Source organism: Solanum dulcamara, chromosome 11, assembly GCF_947179165.1.
Source record: "Solanum dulcamara chromosome 11, daSolDulc1.2, whole genome shotgun sequence".
NCBI lineage: Eukaryota > Viridiplantae > Streptophyta > Magnoliopsida > Solanales > Solanaceae > Solanum > Solanum dulcamara.
The window spans coordinates 2,542,064-2,568,269 of record NC_077247.1 but is presented as its reverse complement, the minus strand read 5'-3'; the positions used below and the strand labels follow the sequence as shown (position 1 = coordinate 2,568,269).

General features: G+C 33.2%; 1 long non-coding RNA gene across 1 annotated transcript; it reads left to right on the top strand.

Annotated features, from left to right (window-relative positions):
- The first annotated feature begins 886 nt into the window (after positions 1-886).
- Positions 887-7,906, top strand: LOC129873748 (uncharacterized). The gene is made up of 3 exons (XR_008762770.1): positions 887-1,183; positions 2,410-2,482; positions 7,764-7,906. It is a non-coding gene; the product is annotated as an uncharacterized LOC129873748 (long non-coding RNA).
- Positions 7,907-26,206: the final 18,300 nt, after the last annotated feature.

Below are 26,206 nucleotides of genomic sequence, written 5' to 3'. Positions count from 1 at the left end.
ATGCTTAAGTTTTAAGAGAAAGTCACACTAGAATTTTTAGAGACTTTAAAACATATTTGTTTCTTTATAGGGATGATGCCACGATATTGTTAATCGCGCTCCTCCACCATAGAAATATTCTTTGATTTGAGGTCTATCTTAGTTAATAATAGTTTAAATACAAGTGAAATTTTGATTTAAATATAAGCACATGAATACCAATATATAAATATACATAATCCCTTTTGATAAATTTTGGGCGGATGGCACTCCTGGGGATGCGTTGACTAAGTTAAAAAATTAGAATTAGATTTCGTAATTCCTTTTACTTTCCCACTAACTATAGATTAGGAGATAATATTATTATATAATTAAATATTTTAAGAAGATATCATATTCAATCCAAATTATGAAAAAATAGAATTGAACAACGATTTTGATAGTGAAAACAACTTTTAACAATTAAACTTGAGTTTAAATACTTGAACAAAAATAAGTAAAAAAGGAAGATGAGAAGTGAGACATGAAAAAATAAGAAAAGAAACATGTAGCATATAATTTTTTTCTCGCCCCTAATTAATAGCAGCCCCATAAGTTAATTTAATGTTCATTACAAAATTATTGAAAATCAATTAATAAATAAAACAAACAAAATTATCTAACCTCTATTTTATTTCTATCGTTCTCGTTATTTGCTTTTTCATATATGTCTTATCTAACTTTTTTTATGTTTTTATGATTTTATTGAGCCGAGAATCTTTCGAAAACAGCCGTCCTACCTTGATAGGAGTCAGGTCTGCCTACATTTTATTCTCTCCAGACTCCACGTTGTGAAATTTCACTGAATTGTTATTGTGGTAAATAAAAAAACGAAATAATTCTGATACAAGCAGGATTGACTAGAGGAACTTTTGACAAACCCCAGAATCCCGGGGTAACTCTTCTTTCCCTATCCCCAAACCTCATGTTCCGAAATACCTGTTCCGCCTCCCTCTTTCCACTCTCATATCTATCTCACTGTCATCGCTGTCTCCGGTAAAGAGGAGATCAGTGAGACAACAACCACTAGCGCCATCCCTTGGCCCTTCTCTCCTTTCTTCGATGAAACCCCAAGCACGGAGGTCAAACGAGGTTAGAAATTCAGGCTCGTAGTAAAGATCATGCTTATTGTTTATCAAACACGGATCTTTACAGATCCATCCAGGTACATTTTAACTCAATTTCTAAGTCTAGCATTTCAAATCTTTGTTCCCTGTTAAATGATTGTGAGGATGGATTTCGTGTTCGGTTTGATTTTCTTTTATTTGTCATTATCTACTTCTTTTAGATTGTATATTATGTGCTTAGCTCATTATATATTTTTGTGGGTTATTATTGTGAACTGTTCCACAAATTCTAGGTTATTACATGTTTGTTTCTATAGATGATGATTTGAAAGATGGAGATTTTGATTGAAAGATTTACTATCCTTGTGAATTATTTTGTGAACAAGGTGTTGTCCTTGATTGATTTCTTCTTCTTTGTGAAATTTGGGATAGCTTCGGTAGTCTCCTATTCTTGGTATACTATACATTATTTTTGGTAAACTCTAGCATGATTGATTGATTTTTGGTGATAAATATTACCTACTCCCATGCTCGATTTGATCTTCTTCCCTTGACTGTCTGGACATTCTTTACTTACTCTTCTAACTTATGAAAAATTTAGCATGATTGATCTTGCTCCCTTATTTGATTGAAATAGATTAGCATAGATTTTAGCAAGCTAATTATTTATTGTTATCTTATTTAGTTTGGACAAACTGGTTACTTGCTTTGTTATGGTAAATTTTTAATGGATTTATTCTGATTGTGGAAATCTCGTTGATTGATGCACCCTTTCTTTGGCACTATTGAACTGATTTAGGTGACCTAAGTATTAGTCTATTTATGGTTAATTTAAAACTTAATCGATACAGTTGTGTTAATTAGGAAAGTTCTCTCCTTTGATTGATTTTCAGAATATTGCCCTCATTAATTCTTCGATTTGTAATATATAATCTGCATTGCTCTTTCATCATTGATCACTGGCAAGACACACTGTACACTTGGACAACTTTGACACTCTTCAAGCTATATGCACTGAAAATTGGCATCACTAATCACTGGGGAAACCTCTCAAAATTTTCCTCTCTTTTCTTTGACGACTAAGATGAAAAAATGCCCTCGAAAAAATCTCTCTTTCTCTCTAAAGGATCATGAAAAAATCTCTCGAGCTCTCCTCCTCTTTACAATATAACTGGCAAGTTCTTGATATTAAGAAAATATCACTCTTTCTTTACTTCTCTGTTGGCTGCCAAGCTTAGATAGCCCTGGTGATTTTGTCTTTATATCCTATCTCGACACAAGCACTACTCGAAATTCTTGAAATTCTTGTGATCTTGATGTGTAGGAGATTGGATTCTGAATATTGCTGCTCAGATTACTGCGGTATCATTGGTTTCCGGATTGTTTCTTCTTAAGCGGTTAGTATTCTAACAATGTATTTTTGTAGTCTTACTTTTATATTAGTTATACATAGTTGGAAAGCTTGAATGCCTTATGCATTTTGTGGAAAAGCAAGCAGGTATTCTTGACTCATGCATGTTTCTTTTCTTTGATAAATATGGATTAAGGCCATAGGAATTAGGCCAAAATCATGCATCGTGTGTGACCAATTTGTTTTAATGGTTGAGTGAAAAGTCTCTGAAATCTCTTCCTCATCGTTACTGGTGTAGTTTTCAATCCGTGATCAAATTGGGCATTATACTATTTTGTTTGGACCCTCACTAGCATAAAGGTTTAATTATCTTGGCTAATAATATACATCATCTGCTTCTGGACACTAATTTTCTTATTTTTGATTCTCTGACAACTGTAGGCATAAATGATCACTGCCTTGATATGAATGATTTATTACAACTCTTATGTGTTTTATATGAGGAATGTAAACTGTCATAAAAATGTAAAAATGTAGGGATGTGCTACAGGTAATTTTTTTTTAAATGTATGCACTAGACTTTCTCGTTGAGTAGGGGCTCACCACAGAGCCCATAATGGACATTGGTCACCACTACGACTCGTGGTGGCCCCTCATGGTCACAACCTCAGGAACTCTTATGACTGGCATGGACCACAGTGGTCTTTCATGGCCCGTGGTCCTTTTCACGGCCTGTAGTGGGTCTATGAAGACTACTTGGTGCCAAATGATGAATTTTCTCAAAATTTCATCTTTTATTCCTCATTTTCCGTCTTTCCAACTTTCGAGGTCTTACAATATCTCCCTCTTGGGAATATTCATCCTCAAATGGGACTCAAGCTAGCATGAATGGAATAGTAAAGGAACATAACAACCCAACATGAATGTAAAAAATCTCGATAATGCATAAAACATGAAATTTTTAATTTAAAGCTAAAACGTGACTTTAAAACTCATTTTATGAACATGAATGCATATGAAACTATGAGAATAATTGAAACACATGATTTGGGATGTTTGGATCATGAAAGAACTAAATACCTCAACTAGGCACGGAAGGAAAGAGATGAGGATATCAGGACATCATATCGGCTTCGGCCTCCCATGTAGCACCCTCAATCTTTTGGTTCCTCCATAACACTTTAACTGAAGCTATTTCTTTGTTTCTCAACTTTCTAACTTGCCAGTTCAAGATCTCAACCGAAACCTCTTCATATGAAAGAATCTTTTGAACCTCAATAGTGTCTAATGGCACAATAGAGCTAGGATTACCAACAAACTTCCTCAACAAAGACAAATGGAACACTTGATGTATCGATGCCAAATCAGAAGACAAATCCAATTCATAAGCCACCTTACTAATCCTTCTAAAAATCTGATATGGACAACATAGCGGGGACTAAGCTTCCCTTTTTTACCAAAATGCATCACACCCACATGGGCAAAATTTTCAAGTAAATCCAATCATTAACATCAAATTCAAGTTCCTTTCTCCTCACATCTTTGGATTGTCTTTAATCTTTCTCTAATGAGTCTAAACTTCTCCATAGCCTCGAACACCAACTCGGGTCCTATCAAATCAACTTCAGCTACCTCAAACCAATCGAGAGGGGATACACCTCCTACTATACAAATCCTCAAATAGAGCTATTTCAATGCTAAAGTGATAATTGTTATTATAAGCAAACTCTATCAATGGCAAATAGTCACCCTAATTTACTTTAAAATCAATCACGAATGCTCTCAACATATCCTCTAATGTCTGAATGGTACGCTCGGCTAGACCATTCTTCTATGGGTGAAAAACTGTACTAAGCTTCACATGGGTACCAAGACATTTTTGGAAGGATCTCCAAAATTGAGATGTAAATTGAGTACCTCGATCCGAGATGATAGACAATGGAACACCATGAAGCTTAACCAACTCTCAAATATCCAATATAGCATAGTCCTCGATTAAATATGAAGTCTTAACAGAAAAAAATAAGCCGACTTAGTCATTCGGTCAACAATCACCCAAATAGAGTCTTGTTGCCTACGAGTATGATGCAAACCAGTAACAAAGTCCATATTCAAGGCTTCCCACTTCCAAGTAGGAATCTCAATGTCTTAAGTCAAACCTCCCAATTTTTGATGCTCAACATTCACTTGTTGACAATTTGGACACTTAGCCACGAATTCTATAATATTCCTTTTCATGCTTTCAACCAATACACTTTCCTCAAATCTCAATATATCTTTGTGGAATCGGGATGAATAGAATGCCGCAAATTATGAGCCTCGAACAATATCATATCCTTCAAGACATCAATATTTGGAACACACAATTGGCCTTGATATCTCAAAACACCATCTCTCCCTTGGAAGAAAGCCTCAACGGCTTTTTGGGCAACTGCTTTCTTCAATTCAACCAAAGCGGGATCACTATCTTGCTTTGCCTTAACATCTGTCAGAAGATATGATTATGAACCATTCTACATAATAACACCACCATCCTCGGAATCAACCAATCAAACACCTGAACGGGCTAATCTATGCACATCCTGAACTAGCTCTTTCATCTCATCCTCAATATGAGCAACACTGTCCATGGAGAATCTACTAAGAGCATCGATAACCACATTTGCCTTACCCGGATGGTATAACACACTCATGTCATATTCCTTCAACAACTCAAGCCATCTCATTTGTCGAAGGTTCAGGTCCTTTTGAGTGAACAAATATTGCAGACCCTTGTGATTGGTGAAAACATCCACATGGGCACCATAGAGATAGTGTTCCACAATTTCAAAACAAATACCATCGCCATCAACTCCAAGTCACGAGTCAGGTAATTCTTCTCATGTATATTGAGTTACCTTGAAGTATAAGCTATCGCTTTACCATTTTGCATTTGCACACAACCAAGACCAACTCGTGAAGCATCGCAATACAATGAACCCATTGGAACCTTTCGGTAAAGTTAACACCAGAGAGGAGGTAAGTCTATTCTTCAACTCTTGAAAGATTTTCTCACATACATCAGACCAGTGGAACTTTACCTTCTTTTGAGTCAAAGTAGTCAAGGGTGATGCAATGTAAGAGAAATCTTCCACAAACTGTCTATCATAACCGGCTAAGCCAAAAAACTCCGAATATCAAAAGGAGTCAACGGTCTAGGCCAATTCTTAACCGCCTCGATCTTCTTCCACTTGGGGTTGGACTTGAACCATAAAATATGTGTCGTACTTAGTCCATTCTTTACCATAATTCTTAGGCTCGTTCTTGCGCTTTTCTTCCATGATAAATATCTTCTTGAGTTCCCATTAAAGCCCAACAATCTTGTCTTGCAACTCTTTATCTAGATACCTTGATTAGTGTCTTCTTAAGGCTTCTATAGCATCACCTTTGTCCATGGAGCTATCAGTGAGCTAGGGACATGTCTTATCCCCCGCCCTTCTTGATTAGTAGAGGCATTTGTTGGACAAATTATGTCGAGTCTATATTTTCATACTTCCATACTTTTATGATTCATGTTTTTGAGACTCTTTCCTATGTTATTTTCGCTTTACTTTATCTTATGTATTCTTACGTTATGTCAAGAGGCTTGGTTGGAGCCCTATTGGGGTTTCTATCGCCGTGTCACATCTAGGGGTCTAGTCCAGATCATGACAAAACCTTATCAGGAAAACCCAATTAGGACAAAAATATGGTTAAGGAAAAGAGTACAACACTTATTTCACTCTCTCTAATGAAAACTTTACTTGATATTTCAGAGACGATGCATTCCAATCTCATATTTCAACTTCTCAAGTGTTGATATTGGCAACATCTTAATAAATAAGTCTAGAACATCATCACTTGAAGAAATCTGTTGAATTTCTATTTCACTATTTTGTTGAAGATAATGTGTGAAGAAGAATTTTGATGAAATGTACTTTGTCTAGTTTTCTTTGATGTATCCTCTTTCAATTGAGCTATATATGTTGTCTTATCTTCATACATGGTGATTGGAATATATATTTTTTAAAGGAAAATTACATACTTCATGAATATGACAAGTCATCGATCCCAACCAAACACCTTCATGGATAAATATTATTTCTACATGATTTGAAAAAGTGGCTGCAAGTGTTTGATTCATTGAATACCAAGGTATTGTTGTGCCTCCACATATAAACAAATAGCTCATTTAAGATTGAGCTTCATGCTGATTGGATGAATATACTACATCTGCGTAACCAATCATTTCTCCCTTGAATTCATTGGGGATGAGCTGAATCTTGCCAATAAACTCACTGTAAAATATTTGATCATGTATAACAAGGTTCATCAGTGCCCCAATTGACTAATTTATGGAGTTTCATCACTAAGAAACTCTTCATCCTTATTTTGAAATGGATCTTTCTTTATGTCAAGCGCTCTCACAATCATTGGGGTACTCAATGAATGTGATTTATCCATATATAATAATTTCAATTTTTTTGTGTATGTTGATTGATGGACAAATATTCCATTTTTCAAATCTGTAGGCCAAGACAAAATTTTATCTTACCAAAATCTTTCATTTCAAATTTCCTTTTCAAACACTCAATAGCTTTTGAAAGCTCTTTAAGAGTGTCAATGATATTCAAATCATCAACATACACAACTATTCTAACAAATTTAGATCTGACCTTCTTATAAAAATGCAAGGACAAATGGGGTCATTTTTGTAGCCTTTCTTCCCTATTATTTTAATCCATATAAGAATTTTTGAAGCTTCAATGAACAAGTTTCTTTCAAACTTTTATATGCTTCAAACACCTTGAATGCTTCAAGTATTTTCATACAACCTTCGCCGTCTAGCTAGACATGACAATCATCCATTACACATAGTCAAGTATTTCATCTATTGCCAGACTAAAACAAGTCTCATTGCATTCACCACTGGAGAATATATCGCAATTTAATAATGTAAGGCTTTTGCGAAAAACTCTTTATGCCCCGAGGCACAAACCGTACTTTATATCTTACGTTTATACTCACATAATGATTCGTTTGTATTCCGACTGACATTATATCTTGATCTATGAAAGATAAGTCCAAAATATCACTTTTCTAAGTGAAATAAAATATACTTGAATAGTGCATTTTATTTGGCCAATCATTTATCTGTCCAGACTATATGACAGATTTGAATTCATGATCCTCGTCACCATCTATAGCATTAAGCGCTACTTGATATCAAAGATACTGTCGATGGCCATTTGACTCGATTCCAATATGACATAATTTATTCAGATCTCTTTATTTTTCCATCATTTCAGGTACCTGAACCTTTGCCAAGATTTTATTAAATGTTATGTCGTCGTGCTTCTTTAAAACACTTGTCTCATTGTTGACACTCAATTTTGACCGACCTATAATCCATTTTTGGATTGTTATTTGATTAAGTAGGTATTTTACAACTTATCTGTTTTTATTTTTTTGTTTAAGTTTTATCCGATTAATTATATATCTTGGTGTTCATAATTCACAAAAAATTATTATAGTTAATTTTTTTATTTATTATTATTATTATTATTATTATTATTATTATTATTATTATTATTATTATTATTACTATTACTACTACTAGTAGTAGTAGTAGACGTACCCGCACGTTGAGCGGTCAATTGATAAAAATAATTATAAATAATTTATTGATAATTTCAAAAATTCAACTTATTATAAAATGATGTTGGGATACGTTTGGTGTTCAATATATTCCCTGATGTCAGTAAACCATGGTTTACCGTTGGGTGCCCTTTCAATGGCCAAAAGATCACTATTGAACATGCAATGATGTTGTAAAGTTTATATCAGAGAATGTTAGCATTTAGCTTTTGACAGGTTATAATAGATATTTATAAAGATAAATCAATATATATAAGCTTACTTCATTGTCTAAATTTGACAATAATACTTTTTAGAATTATTTAATTTGGTTATTTCTCAAATTATTTAAAATTTAAATACAATCACACAATTCGTATTAATATCCTGTTAGAATAATGAAGATATAAAAAAATTTAATCGTTAGATTAAAATATAAAATGTAAGTAAGAAAAATCCTAAGATTATGATAGTGCAAAGCATAAAACTAAAAAATTTTAATCAATTGAATATCAAATTGTAGGCATGCTATTCAAATTTTTTAAAATTTATTTTTTAATATTTCTAAAAATCAGATATCAATTATATTATATATTAAAAATATATAAATATATGATATTTTAGCATTATAAAATTCTTACAGTTGAATAATATTTTTATAAATTTTCAAATCAATTTCGGATAATACGTTGAACGGATAATGATGTATAAGAACGATAATTCTATAACGTTTAATTTTTATTGCATATGTATCGATTATCAAAAATTTAACAAATATATATTTTTATAATTATTGTTATTAATATTGGGAGGAAATAACCAATTTTAAAGACATTTTTCTCTAAATTCATTATCACTATGTATAATAGTATTTTTGCTTAATGTGAATGCTAAGTAGATAATCGTTGTTCAATAGAAGTATACAACTCATATTTAGTTTATATAGAAAATAAAAATAATTGATGAAGTCATTGGATTATTCTGATTATTGTATACTACGCTATTGCCATACCTTCAAATATAATTAGTACCTCGTACAAAAAAACAAAAAAAAATTGAAGCTCTAAATAATATAAAAATTGAATTATTCTTTTTTTATGGGGTTTTTATTTAGAGAAAATAAAAAAGCAAATGAAATTCTACATAAATACAAAATTTATTTGTCTGCACAATAATCACGTCAGAAAATCGCTGATTCGTTAAGTCAAGTATCCGAATGAGTATATTTTCATATCTAACAATGTTATTATCTTGTTTAACCGGAATATAAACGATTGCCCGGTGCAAGTAGATAATCGTTGTTCAATAGAAGTATACAACTCATATTTAGTTTATATAGAAAATAAAAATAATTGATGAAGTCATTGGATTATTCTGATTATTGTATACTACGCTATTGCCATACCTTCAAATATAATTAGTACGTCGTACACAAAAACAAAAAAAAATTGAAGCTCTAAATAATATAAAAATTGAATTATTCTTTTTTTTTTATGGGGTTTTTATCTAGAGAAAATAAAAAAGCAAATGAAATTCTACATAAATACAAAATTTATTTGTCTGCACAATAATCACGCCAAAATCTTCCTCGGAGGATTGATACCTTGAACCTCTTGTTGTGGTATGACTTGAACACCTACCTACCAAGATCATAAAGCATCATAATCCACCAATACAAATGATGTATACAAAAACATCATTTGAATGTCATATGCATTTAATGTTATTTTTATGATATATAAAGCGAAATATAAATTTTTTTAAAAAAACAACTAATTTTTTTATGTATATTTTTCTCCGGTAAGTTAGAGTGTGAGGATAACATCGTGTCCCATTAAATATAGCATTCTATTATTAGCAAACAGGAAAAACTAAAAACAACTTTTATAAATTTATTATATCAATAAACATTATTTTGTGCTAAGAGTCATCCTTATAAATTTTTCAAGTCAGTATTTAATATTCTTCCTATAGGCCAAAATATATTAAAGTTACTCAACAATTATCATCACTATAATATATAATGGAAATTAAGAATTGTTCAAATTCTTATTTTATATAAATTTACAAAAAAATATACACATGTAGGCTTGTAATTGTTTAGTCTTCACCTTCATAAACTTTATAGTCAATTAGCAAATGTCACATTTTTGCCATAGCCAGTATTACTCTTATTCTTGCCACGTATTGTGCAGTTGGTGTGCATTTTATTTGGTTAATTTGTTTTTCTTTTAAAATATATTTTTAAACTGAAAAGTTAAGTAAGTTCGTGATACTGCCATGTGGTAATTAATTTTATTAATTTTTTGTTAATCGGTTTTTTCTAGTGTTTACAATTTTTATATTTATTTTTAGGTTTTAAATTAATATAATAATTCATAATTTTGTTTTTTTGGTGGTGCTGACACGTAGGCATTTTAACTTATCATATATATATATACTAATTTAGTATACGTGCGTTGCACTTGTGTGCCGTACTAATTATAAAACATATAAATAAAAATATATTGTAAAATAGTATAAATTAATGCTAAAATCAATAAAATATTTGTTTAGGTAACCAATTACTAACAATCTTTATAAAATTAAAGTGATTTTTGAGTAGGAAAATATGTGATCATAACATGCGGCGGAAGACAAATAATTCAGGCAAAATCGGATTTAAGCAATTTTCATCTAGTCAAAAGCTAGTTATTCAGGCAAATTAGGATTCCATGACTTAAGCGGCCGCTTGCGTCTCTCTCTCTATAAATAGATTATATTTAGGTGTGTTAAAATGAATCTAAATATAGGTAATTATTTAATTCGATTAAAATGTTATGGTTTGTGTTTAAAATAATTTGAATTGGGTCAATCTCAATATATTAAAGCCTCAATCTATTTTAAAAGAATTCTCAATTGAGTCCAATTTAATTTTCATTCTCAACTCATTTTAAGACTATTTATTTGCATTGGTGTAATGTATGTTCCCATATTGAAGTATGAATTACTATCAATTTTATATCTTCTAGAATTTATCTATCCATTTATAACTTATTATTTTTATTTTCTGGAGTTGAAATTCAAATTGTGGTTAAAAAGTTAAATAAGAATATATTAAAATTATTGAGATTAAGCGAATTAAATTGATTGGGTCATGACCCAATCCAATTTTTAGCCCAATTGAATCCAAAATAAATTTGGGCGGATCATGATCCAACCCAATTTTTAATTCAATCTATTTTAATATTTTTAATTTCAACTCAACCCACTAATTTGACACCCCTAATTATATCATTTACGACTCGTGGTAAATTAGAATTCTATGATTTAACAATGGCAAGTTAGAAAGAATTCTATGACTTTGCAGTTTGCACTCATATCAGAACATCATACTTCATCGATTAATGAATCGAATAATTATTGAACACAATTAGATAACAAACAAATTTAAAATAAATACATTAAATATATTATATACAAAAAATTGAATTGATTTTATAATTTTTTATGTGATTATATGGACTTGAAAATACAGTTTTTATTAGGAAAAATTATCAAATTACACACCTTATATTCCTATATTTTCAATTATTCCCTACCAACAACAACAACAACCCAGTGAAATTCCACAATGTGGGGTCTGAGAAGGGTAAAGTGTACGCAGACCTGACTCCTACCAAGGTAGGACGGCTGTTTTCGAAAGATCTTCGGCTCAATAGAAGCATAAAAAGAGGTTAGATACTACTAAGAAGTACAAGAAATTCAAAGCGTTATGTGAAAGCAAATAACGAAAGCGACACAGATAAAATAGAGTAATCAAAGCACAGAGAGTAGTATATAATAACAGAAATCAGAGCACAAGAAATTATAGTGCGCTAATGCGCCTACTAATAAGGAAGAATACCGAGACCTTGTACTAGCCTTCTACCTTAATATGAGTCATCCACACCCTCCTATCTAAGGTCATGTCCTCGGTAAGCTGTAACTGCGCCATGTCCTGTCTAATCACCTCTCCCTAATATTTCTTCGGCCTACCCCTACCTCTTCTGAAACCATCCATGGCCAACCTTTCACACCTCCGCACTGGAGCATCTGTGTCTCTCCTCTTCACATGCCCAAACCATCTCAGTCGCACTTCCCGCATTTTGTCTTCCACCGATGCCACTCCTACCTTGTCCCGAATAGCCTCATTTCTAATCATGTCGCTCCTTGCATTCTCACACATCCATCTCAACATTCTCATCTCGGCAACTTTCATCTTTTGAACGTGAGAGACCTTAACTGGCCAACACTCCGCCCCATATAACATAGCCGATCTAACCATTACTTTGTAGAACCTGCCCTTAAGTTGTGGTGGCACCTTCTTGTCACATAACACACCGGAAGCGAGCCTCCATTTCATCCACCCTGCCCCAATACGATATGTGACATCATCGTCAATTTCCCCGCTGCCTTGCATGATAGACCCAAGATACTTGACACTATTTTTCTTTTGGATGGCCTGGTCACCAAGCCTAACTTCCGCGCCAACCTCATGAGGTATCTCACTGAACTTGCACTCTAAGTACTCTGTCTTGGTCCTACTCAACTTAAACCTTTTAGACTCCAAGGTATGTCTTCAATCCTCCAGCTTAGCGTTAACTCCGCTACGAGTCTCATCGATCAAGACTATGTTATCCGCGAAAAGCATACACCATGGCACCTCACCTTGAATTTTTCGCGTCAATCCATCTATCACCAAGGCAAATAAAAAGGACTAAGAACTGATCCTTGATGCAACCCCATCACAACTGAAAAGTGCTCTGAGTCCCCTCCTACTGTCCTTACCCTGGTTTTGGCACCCTCATACATGTCCTTGATCACCCTAATGTACGCCACAGGTACACCTTTAGCCTCCAACCATCTTCATAGTATCTCTCGTGGAACTTTATCGTAAGCCTTTTCTAGGTCAATGAATACCATCTGCAAGTCCCTCTTCCTCTCCCTACACTGCTCCACCAGTCTCCTTATAAGATGGATGGCTTCTATAGTTGAGCGTCCTGGCATATTCCCTACCATTTGTAAAAAATTCAAAAATCTCTCTTCTGATACATACGAATGACGCTGATAAATTGCGATTTGATACATAAATCATTTTCATTATACATCGCTAATTGATACAAACCAAACACACAATGTATCAGTAAAATATAAATTTTACTGTTATTTTTATAGTGTTCATGATATATTAGGTGTTATAAGTTGATTCATAAGTTTTATTGATATTATAATGTTTGATTTGTATCAACTAGCGATGTATCATGAATAAGACTTATATATCAAATCGCGATGTATCAGCGTCATTCGTATGTATCAGAAATCTGGAAAGAAAAAAAATCGGATAATTATTAAAAAATCAAAATAAATTATAATTGGACTTTTTTCACTATGGGATTTACGCAATCATCCCTTCTTATTATGTAATCATGTAAACATTACTAAAAAGAGCACCCGTCTTCTATCGTAAGTTAACATAATTAATCATATTTCCAGATTCAATATGGGACGATTAAATATTTTTTCATTCATTCCCATCCAATCAAAAAAGACTTTTTTAGAATTTTTTTGAGTTTTTTCTGGAGTTTGATGAGTTGTAAGTTTTTGTTTATTATTTTTATTTGCTGCACCACTCAATTTTTTTATGTGAATGGGTGATTCAACCAACCAAAATCTTTTTTCTTAATTAAAAAATTATCTGAATTCATCTACAATAATTTATTTTTCTAAACCCATTATATTTTGAAAAATAATATTTCTGGCAGTTAATTTAAAACTATATTTAATAATCTATTATAATTCTAAAAATTTATAGGTTTGTTATTAAAAAAAAAAGCTCTATGTATCATAATTCAACACTTATCTAAAATCTTATACTTTAAATTTAACAAATAAGATTAATTAGAGAATGAACTACAATACTAATGAATAATATATCAAAATATAATTAAATAATATAATCAAAATTAAGTGAAAATTAAATAAAAAAAAGGTAAACCTTTGATTTATTGGATATTCTACTCGGCGGCAACATGCTTGTTTCGTCCAATTTTTTGATGTGAAATTTTCAATTGGAAAAAAAAACACGAAAAATTATCAAAAAAAGAGAATCTATGGTCAATTATTAATTATGCATGCTTATTAACTAAAAAGCAAAAAAGATTTTTTTTTAATGATGATGAATGCAAAAGAACGATTTGAATCAAAATCAAAATAAGAAGAAAAGTTGAAAGTAAAGAAGAAGCATTACATAAGATAGAAGTAGGTTAAATAAAGAGGAAGAATGTTGTTAAATAGCTTCGGAGTAGATGATGAAAATATTAAATAAGACATATTTAAATTTGACCCATATTTACTTTGAAAACTATTTTTACAAATTTGATTAACTTTTTTTAAAAAATAAAATAACGGGGCAAAAGTCCACTGTTTATTGGATTTTGTTTGAACCTTTTCTTTTGCTTATTATTAGTAAAAAAAAAGGATTCTTAAACTTTTTATAATTAGGATTCATAAACAATAGGATTACGTGACCAGACCTATCCATAGACAAATTAGGCTTGTTATTTAGGTTTTATATTATAAGCAATAATTAATATCATTAAAATAAAAGAAAAAAGGTGAAAAAATAATTTTATCTAAAGCAAATTCTTTTAATGAAGGACAAAAAGTTCAATCAACATTTTAAGAATCTTCATTCTTTTAATATAGTATATATATATTGCTAATTATAAATTCTATTTTTGTGTTGTTGTTGTCGTTTTTTTATGTTTGCAATTTATTCCAAAATTTTATTTTTTAAAACTGAAAAATTAAAACTGACAACTGGAGATGCACACAATACAACAACCCAGTGAAATTCCAATAAAAGTGGAAAAAATGGGTGTTTTTTTCTTGCACCCACTTCCAATTTTTTTTCCTTTTTAGACTGATTTTTTTTCTAATTTTATATGTTAGAATCAAATAGCCAATTAAAAAAACGTAAATATTAAAGACACATTAATCGGTTAGAGCAATCTGGAGAGAAAATTTTGGAAAAGGTCTAAATTATGCAATTTTGAAATAATTACATATTTCTGAATAATTTATCAATAAAGATAAGTATTCTGATTTTAACTGTGATAACTTTTTTTTTAGTGTTTGCAATTTTTATTTTTAATTTTAGATTTTAAATTATTTCAAATTATTAAAAAAATCTGTTTTTTGTGGTTATGCAGGGGTTTTCACCTTTACTATTATATATAAATAGATATTTAAAAAAATTATTTTTTGTGGTGCTAACACGTAGGTGTTTTCACCTCTCCTAGCATATATAGATAGATATATTGATATAGATTTTGCTAATTATAAATTTTATTTTTTGTGTTGTTGTTGTCGTTTTTTTATGTTTGCAGTTTATAATTGTATTTTCAGATTTTAAATTCATTTGATAATTATAAATTTTACTTTTTGTGGTGTTGTCATGTGACAATTTTTCCTATCTTATTATATATATAATTTTTTTATATTTAAAAAATAAAAAAAGACGAAAAATTAAGTTAAAGAAAACTAACCTACACGACACCTATCCATTGTAGAATCCATTATTTTTTAAAACAAATATAAAAGAATAGAGAAGAGTTACATTAAAAGTGGTAACTTTCAAATTTTAAAAAGAATATGTTTAAAATATATATTGATTATTTAATATATTTTTAGATTGAAATTACTAACTAATACAGATTTAAATTATTTTAAAAATTTTATTTTTAAAACTGAAAAATTAAAACTGCCAAGTGGCAGTGCACACAATAAAAGTGAAAAAATGGTTGATTTTTTTCTTGCACCCCCGTCCATTTTATATTTTTATTTTTAAAGTGATTTTTTTTCTAATTTTCTTAATATATATATATATGTTGGGTTTAATTGATAGTTTGAATGGGAAATTGAGGGAAAAAAGAAGTGGAGAGGAAAATAATTTGTTCTCTCTTGCTTTATTAAATAAGCTTTGATCCCACATAGGTGGTGGAAAGGAAAAGTCTCCTACTTAAAAGTAGAAGCACTCCTTCATGTTGCTAAAGGGTCAAGAAGAGGGTCTCCCCTCGCGCCGTCGTCGTCGTCGCTCGCTTGGCTTCGGCTTCAGATTTGATTGATAATCTTTTTGGACCAAATTTCCTTTAAATTTTTAATTAATTAATATTATTTATTTAACAATAACAATAAGAACAATAACAATAATAACAATAACAATAACAACAACAACAATAACAATAACAACAATAATAATAATAATAATAACAATAATCATAATAATAATAATAACAATAATCATAATACAACAACAACAACAACAACAACAGACCCTCTTCTTGACCCTTTAGCAACATGAAGGAGTACTTCTACTTTTAAGTAGGAGACTTTTCCTTTCCACCACCTATGTGGGATCAAAGCTTATTTAATAAAGCAAGAGAGAACAAATTATTTTCCTCTCCACTTCTTTTTTCCCTCAATTTCCCATTCAAACTATCAATTAAACCCAACATATATATATATATATATATATATATATATATATATTAAGAAAATTAGAAAAAAAATCACTTTAAAAATAAAAATAAAAATGGACGGGGGTGCAAGAAAAAAATCAATCATTTTTTCACTTTTATTGTGTGCACTGCCACTTGGCAGTTTTAATTTTTCAGTTTTAAAAATACAACAACAACAACAATAATATAACTATCTACATTCATAATGAAAACTTATGCATGAATGATTTACCTGAAGTAATTGGCGGCTTTGTTCGGTGTTCGACGCCGCACAAGTTAGTTCTTTCTCAAACCCTTCTCCTATCTTTTCTTCTCTAATTAAGATATAATTATGTACCAAAAGTGACAAAATCTACTAGCTTATTCTAATAAATATAGAACAAGTTGTATAATATATTAACTAAATTATCACTTTAGCTCACCAATTAAATTAGTTATATAAATTTATCCCTCAATAAATAATCGTAGTTATCGAATAGTCCAAAATACTCATTAAAATTTATGGTATGAGTCTTTTATGAAATAAAAGGCTCTAGTTCTCAAAACGACCGAATGAGTCGTTACAACAAATACCAATTTACCCACCGTTCTTCTCCGAATGGTCAAAAAAAGAGAGGGTAGAAAAGGGTACCTGACTCGACGAATAAATATGGATATCTCCCATGTATATCAGTCTCAATCTTCCAAGTGGACTCCTCAATAGGTCGATCCCTCTGCTGGACCTTCACAGACGCAATCTCCCTTGACCTCAACTTGTGGACCTTTCTATCAAGAATAGCTATAGGCTCCTCGTCACAAGACAAATTCTCATCAAGCAAGACCGAATCCTAGTGAATAATGTAGTTTCTGTCACCATGATATTTCTTTAGCATAGACACATGAAACACTGGGTGTACGCCGGATAAACCTAGAAGTAAAGCCAACTCATATGCCACTTCTCCAACACGCTTAAGAACTTCAAACGGCCCAATATACCTCGTACTAAGCTTACCTCGCTTACCGAATCTCACCACGCACTTCATGGGTGAAACCTTCAACAACACTTTCTCTCTCTCCATAAACTCCATGTTCCTTACCTTTCAGTCTGCATACTCCTTCTGCCTGCTCTGAGCTGCTAGAAGCTTCTCCTAAATGAATTTCACCTTCTCTAATGATTCCCTCAAAAGATCAGTTCCCCAAGGTCTCACCTCAAACGCATCAAACCAAGAAATAGGATATTTATATATCCTCCCATACAACGCCTCAAACGGAGCCATATCAATACTCGAGTGATAGCTATTATTGTATGAAAACTCTGCCAAGGGTAGGAACTGATCCCAATGACCACCAAAATCTATCACGCATTCACGAAGCATATCCTCCAGCACTTGAATTGTCCTCTCAGACTGCCCATTGGTCTGAGGGTGAAATGTAATACTAAGATCCAATCTAGTACCTAACTCAGCATGCAAGGTCCTCCAAAAATTAGAAGTAAATTGTGTACCTCTATCTAATATGATAGAAATCAAAACTCCATGTAATCGAACAATCTCGCGGATATAGAGTTTGGTTAACTTCTCTGCATCATAAGTCACATTGACTAGAATGAAGTGAGCAGACTTAGTTAATCTATCAACAATCCTCCATAAAGAATCAAACTTCCCCAGTGTCTTTGGAAGACCAACCACAAACTCTATTGCAATCGTTTTCCACTTCCATTCAAGAATGGGTATTATTTGAAGTGTCCTTCCTGATCTTTGGTGCTTATACTTTACCTGCTGACAATTTGGACAATGGGCAAGAAAATCAACAATGTCATGCTTCATTCTACTCCACCAATAATGTTGTCTCAGATCGCGATACATCTTGGTTGCACCAGGATGTATAGAGTACCTTGAACTGTGAGCCTCTACAAGAATAGTCTGATTCAAATTATCGATACAGGGCACACATACCGGCCCCTTAATCCTAAAAAAGCCATCATCATCGATCACAGCCTCATTGGCCTCTCCTTGCAAGACCATATCACGAATCTGCCTCAGCTTCTTATCATCAAACTGCTTTCCTTTAATCTTATCAAGAAAAGAAGATCTCGCCTCCAAACATGCCAAGAATCATCCTTTCTCAATTACTTCCAGCCTCATAAAGTCATTAGCCAGAGTTTGAACCTCTCTAGCCAATGGACGTTTGAAAACCTACAAATGAGCTAAACTTCCCATGATTCTTGTTTTTCTGCTCAAGGCATCGGCCACTACATTAGCTTTTCCCGGGTGAGAAAAAATAGTGACATCATAGTCCTTTAGCAATTCCATCCACCTCCTTTGCCTTAAATTTGATTCTCTCTGAGTGAACACATGTTATAAACTGTGATGATCTGTATACACTTCACAGTTTACCCCATATAGATAATGTCTCCACTGCTTCAATGCAAATACAACCGCATCTAACTCCAAATCATGAGTGGGGTAATTACATTCATGCACCTTCAATTGCCTTGAAGTATAGGAAATTACATTTTTCTCCTATGATGCATCACAATAAAAAATGAAATTCTTACCTTCTACTGGCAAGGAAAGAATCGGTGCAATAGTCAATAAGGTCTTGAGTTTCATAAAACTCTCTTTACACTTGTCCGACTACATAAATGGAACATTCTACTTGGTCAAATTGGTCAGCTGGGAAGCAATGGAAATAAATTCCATGACGAACCGGCGGTAGTAGCTAGCCAAACCAACAAAGCTCCTTACCTCTGAGACATTAATGGGTCTTGCCCAACTCTTCACTGCTTCAATCTTTTGGGGATGCACCATCACTCCATCTTTAGAAACCATGTTCCCCAAGAAAGACACTGAATCAAGCCAGAACTCACACTTCCAGAATTTGGCATATAGCCTTTTCTCTCTTAACAATTCCAGAACAATCCTTAGATGCTCTTCATGTTCTTTTCTGCTCTTAGAGTAGACCAATATATCATCAATAAAAACAATAACAAAGAGATCCAAATATGTCTTAAAGATTCCATTCATCAGACTCATGAAAGTAGCAGGCGCATTTGTAAGCCCAAAAGACATTATAAAGAATTCATAGTGCCTATACTTGGTTCGAAAAGTAGTCTTCGGTACATCTACTGCCCGTATTTTCAACTGATGGTAATCGGACCTCAAATTAATTTTTGAGAAAATGCAAGCACTACAACTAATCAAATAAGTCATCAATATGAGGAATGAGATAACTATTTTTAATAGTCACCTTGTTCAGCTGCTTGTATATGCACATACGAAGGCTACCATCCTTCTTCTTTACAAATAAAACTGGAGCACCTCAAGGAGAGGCAATCGGTCTAATAAAACCTTTACCCAACAACTATTGAAGTTGGGCCTGCAACCCCCTCAACTCAGCCGGGGCCATCCTATAAGGTGGAATGGAAATGGGACGAGTGCTCGACTCCAGGTCGATACAAAAATCAATATCCTTATCAAGTGACATACTAGGTAAGTCTGTAGGGAAAACATTCATAAACTCACACACTATCAAAATAAACTCAATCGATGGCACTTTAGAACTATCATCTCTAAGATGTGCTAGGAAGGCTAAACAACCCCCTTACTTACCAACTTCTTAGCACGAAGAAAAGAGATAATCTAAACTGGGGCGGGAAGATAGTCACCCTCCCACACCAACTTATCCATCCCAGGCTTGGCTAATATCACAGTCTTAGCATTGCAATCTAAGATAGCAAAATTTAGAGAGATCCAAGTCATACCCAAAATTACATCAAAGTCAACCATCTCCAGAATAATCAAATCTACATAAGTTCTGCTCCCCAAAAAAGCCAAAAGGCAAGACCTATACACTTTCTCAACTAGCACAGACTCACCAACATGAGTAGAAAAACGAATAGGCATGTCAAGTAAGTCACAATGTAAATCAAGTCCATTAGCAAATGCAAAAGATACATAAGAAAATGTGAATCGAGGATTAATACGAAAGCCATGTGATTACAGACCAGAAAAGTACATGTGTAACAACATCGGATGCCTCTGCCTCTGGCCTCCTAGAGAAAGCATAACAATAGGATTTGTCGCCCATATGACCATTTACCTTGCTAGGTTGTACTCCATTAGCGTCAACCTGCCCACCACCCCTACCGGGATGGTGACCACCATGACTTTTGCCACCACGTCCTCTAGAATGACGGCCCCTACCATAATCGTTGCCTCCACCTCTAGCTATTGGGGCTCTATAACCCTAATCATGCCAAGCTTGACTCTGTCTTGGATAATATTTTTTGATATGTCCAGGCTCACCACATTCGTAACAAGTATTAGGGTCAAGAGTGGGTTTTTGTGAAGATGAAGAAGACTAAAGATAACTCCCAAAATTAAAAAAAGGGTTGGCTAGTCTTTAATGGACCTCCATCTGAAACCTGTATTGAAGACTGAATAGGTCGGGTCGAATAATCTCCAAAACTTTATCCTCTAGAGTAAGAACCAATAAACTCGCCTCCCTTATGAAACTTCTTGAACGTTGTCTTTTTAGCGAAGTTACCTAGCTTCACCCCCTCCACCTCTATCACAAAACAACCACTTCCTGAAAATATTTTGCTGAAAGATGGAATCTATAAATCTGACCTTAATCCCTTCACAAAGTAGCGAATCCGCTCTTCTGGACTGAAGCAAAGTTGAATAGCATATCTGGCTAAGGCACTAAACTTGGCATTATAGGCGGCAACAGATATCCTCCCTTGCTCTGTATTCAGGAACTCATCTCTCCTCCTGTCCCTCAAGGTTTGGGGAATATACTTCTTCATAAAACAGTCAAAAAAAGTTGCCTAAGTCATGGTGGTGCCTTTGCTGGTCGGTACTCAACATTAGACCACCAACATATTTTGGCGTCTTTCTGAAATTGGTATGTCATAAACTCAACACCAAATCGCTCTATTATATGATAATCAATAAGGAAATAATAAGCATTCTCAAATTCAGTACCCCTGAAGACCGGGGGTTTCAACTTCAAGAACTTAACAAAGAGATCATGTTAGTCACTAGTCATTACTGGACCTGTAGTCAATAGAGGGAACATGTTTATTCCCGAGGGTGCAGTCATACGGGGAGCCACAACAGTTGTATGTTGTACTCCTGGGATATGAGGTACTGAGGGAGCTTGTCCCTAATCGGATAACCCACTAAGATAGGTGAGAACCTGGTGGATTATCTCTGGAGTAGGCTGGGGTGGTGCTTTTCTCTCATGAACCTGCTTATCCTCCGCCTCAATATTCTTTCTAGCTACCTCATCAGCCAGTGGAGGGATCGTTGCTCTTTCCCTGGCTAGCCTAGTTGCCTGTCCCCTGCCTCTGGTGGGCATTCTCCCGTGACCTCTACCATGGCCTCTTGTTTCTACTTCTTTGCTAGCTGCAGCCCCAATGGCTGGCTCAAATGCTGCTGTTGCTCTATTTCTAACCATCCGTGAAAATAAAGTGAAGAAGGTCAGATACCAATTTATATCACTTAGATACTAATTGTATTAAAGTAAAAGTACAAAAGAAAGAAGGAATGGAGTTTTCCTAAAGTACCGTAGCCTCTCAAACAAAAGTAAAGGCGTCCCCGTACCATTCCGTAAGACTCTACTAGACCTGTCCTTGATTATGCAATTGGGGTTGATGACTTGGGTTTATGATCCGTAAAGAAAGTGAAGACCCGTCAAGTCTCATTCGTAGGGTCTTTGGGTACATTTAATGAAGGGTATTTTTGTCCTTTTCCATTTTATGTTCAATGAATCTAGATACTTTTGGGGAAAGATTCAGAGCCTATAACTATTCCACTCTTCGAATTCCCCCCTACTCTTATTTCATTCTCATATTTTCCAAGGCAAAAAAGAAAAGGCTCTCCTAAGAACTTCATCTTCTCCAAACTAGGGTTCCAAGAGATTCAACACTCAAACTCCATTTTTAGGGCCTTGATAGCTAAGGTATTGTCACGACCCAAAATGGGTCATGAGTGGCACCCACACATAACCTCTTAGGTGGGAGAACCAACGATACAAACCCCAACTTATAAATAACAATAACGCAGAAGCTCAATTTATGAGAGTAAGAAATAATAAAACCACTAAAGTCTATTAGATATGTTTTTCCAAAACCTGAAAGTCATTATTTCAAGGACATCTAATTCTAAAATACTAAGTATGAAAATATCAAACACCAGAATAAATAAATAACTTAATGTGTCCAAAAACTAAGGACATCATGCCATGCCCAAGAGAATTCAACACGAGCTAGAAGGAATAGCTCACCCTGGAACCTAATGAGTTGTACACTGGCTAGAGCTGAGGTCGATTTGAAGTCTATGGAACATTCGCTGCACTCCACAAAATAAAATAAAGAAAAATACAAGTAGGAGTCAATACGGGACAACATGTACTGGGTAGGTATCATCGACCGATTCAAAATAGAAATCAATATGCATAAAGTAATAGCAAAAAATAAACCATAGCACTTAACATGTGACAACCAACAAGATCAAGATCAAGTGACAACACAATGAATAATTACATAACCAGTCAACAATATTAAGATCACACATGAGGACTCAGGCCTCGACATTATGCTCTTTTGAGTCATGAGTTATTGGAGATTGAGCAGTATTAAGTCATTTTAATTTATTTTCGTTTAATATTACCATGTCGGATTATGACATTCGATCCAAATATACCGTGCCAGAATGGCACACCTGATCCAAATATACCGTACCAAGACGTGACACCCAATCCAAACATATCATGCCAGAATGTGACATCCGATCCAAACATACCATGTCGGCTCGTGACACCCGATTCAAATATAATTAATTTATCATTCTTTATTATTAAATTCCACTTTATTAAAAATATTTCATCAAGCCTTCTTTATTCAAGACACCATTTTTGATAGGGCAAGTTCAAGATTATGGATTTCATGGTCTTGGTATTTCAGACCAATCACAACAACATACCAATTATCCAAAACACAAAAATTAAATGCATAGTAAACTTCACACATTACTCAATGACTATCAATCTCTATTAAGAGTCTATCTATGATATAGAATAAATCATAATTTACCTCAAACAAAGAACCGGAAGTCAAGCAAGTTAATTCATCAATGTTTTTCCTTTCTTCAATGCCTCATGTTTCACATCTATCAGGTATAAAATATTCATAAGTAAATGAGTATATAGACACCCCTAGTACTATATTACTAGCCTAAACCCAAAACCTCACACTATTCTATAATTAATTTCTTAAATATCAAGCCTAGGGTTAAGCAACAATTTAATAAAACAATAGTTGATAACTATATGGGAGATCTGATAAGTAGAAAGCATAATTAAAAAAGTGTCGAATTCAGTAACTACTCGCATGGTAGATATGACATAATGGCTGCCAAAATATGAATTTTTAGAAGGATACATATCCTCCTAATCATTACAAAATGATTTCCACTTATTGGCCAATGACTTCTCATTCATATAACCACACATATTGTCACTCAAACTAAACTCATTACCGCATATAACCTAGTTACAATTTTTTAATTCAATTACTCTTCTCTCTTTACCAAGTTACTATTATAATAATAATAATAATATAACTACCTACATTCATAATGAAAGATTTATGCATGGATGATTTACCTGAAGCAATTGGCGGCTTCGTTCGGTGTTCGACGCCGCACAGGTAAGTTCTTTCTCAAACCCTTCTCCTCTCTTTTCTTTTCTAATTAAGATATAAGTATGTACCAAAAGTGATAAAATCTACTAGCTTATTTTAATAAATATAGAACAAGTGGTATAATATATTAACTAAATTATCACTTTAGCCCACCAATTAAATTAGTTATATAAAGTTACCTCTCAATAAATAATTATAGTTATTGAATAGTCCAAAATACCCATTAAAATTTATGGTACGAGTCTTTTATGAAATAAAAAGCTCTAGTTCTCAAAATGACTTAATGATTCATTATAGGTATGTGGGCTTTTATCCATAGATTACTTTCTTCCCTGGAGCCCAAAGGTTTTCTTTCAAATACAATGTTAATTTCAAGTCTACAAATTTTAGGGTTTTTCTTCGAATTGCATTAGGCGCCCTTGATACTGATTTTAGATTATTCCTATGACTTTATTATAAATACATCAATCTCAATTGCATGATTTTGATATGTTTTACAAGTACCCATGCATGAAGTCAAATTTTGACTATGATTTCAATAAGCTATGATCCTGAATTTCAATGGTTTTTAATGAAAGTCTTTATAAATGATGTTTTAGGCTTATAAATGATTTATGGAGATTATGATGATGTTTTCATGATGATCAAGTAAGTTCTTATGTTGTGATATGGAAAATTCTTACATAATTATGTTAAAGAGGCGATAAGGATAATTCTTACTAACTCATGGATTCTTATGAATCGGTTATGTTAATGAGCTACTCTTCTGACTATTTTCTTGATGATGTTATTGATGATGTTTTAATTAATTCTGTTGGGATATTAACTAAGCACCGAGAGGAATTATAGGTGGGGTTCGGTCCAGTAACCAAATGTTTGTTACCCAAGGGAATTCTAGTAGCAACCTAAAGTCACAAACTACATGTACTCCCGTAGGTTGCTTTTATGGTCTAGCTAGTGGATCCATGTATAGCTTATGATGTTTATGATTTTCTCACGGAGTCTACCTTGGCAAGTAGCTTCTCTCTTCTCAATATGGGAGTTACATCAGATTTTATGTTATAACTAGCATGGTCTTAGAAGTCGGTTAAAGGTCCTATCCCACATAAGTTATATGAAATGAAAACGTTTTACTATGATGTTTATGATGCATTGACTATAAGTGTTTAACGTGATTTCAAATGTATTTCAAGTTTTATTCATGCTTTTCATTACATTGGTCATATATTATATGTTCATATTGATTATGTCTGTATTCTCATTGTTTAAGCATATCTCACAAACTTAGTATGTTCTACATACTAACGCATACTTTGCCTATATTATATCATAATATAGGGGTGGACAATCATACGACACATCCTATTCGCGGCTAGAGCTTGCTATTATTTCCAAGTTGTTTGGTGAGTCCTCATTCATAAAGGTTGAGACATTCTTTCATATTTATACTTTTGACTCCTTTTATATTAGGGTGATCTAGAAATTTTTCCTAAGCCCCCGTCTAGTATGTAGAGGCATGTTTAGACATAGAGTAGATGTAGTCTGTTTGGACATATAACTTGAGTTTTCTTCATTCATATCTAGACTTCTATGATTAAGACTATTCTTCCGCTTTATTTCATTATGCTTTATTGACTTTTTGAATACAATGTATGCTAAGATGGCTTGGTCGAGATCCTTCAGGTTTCTAGTTGTCGTGTCACTACTAGGATCTAGCTTGGGGTATGATAATTCTGATTTATTCGAGGAATGAGGAGGAGCATTCCAACCATCTCAGAATTATTCTCCAAACTTTCAAGGAAAAGGAGTTATATGATAAGTTTTCAAAGTGTGAGTTTTGGCTTGCATCCGTGGCATTCTTAGGCCATATTATTTATAGTGATGGTAC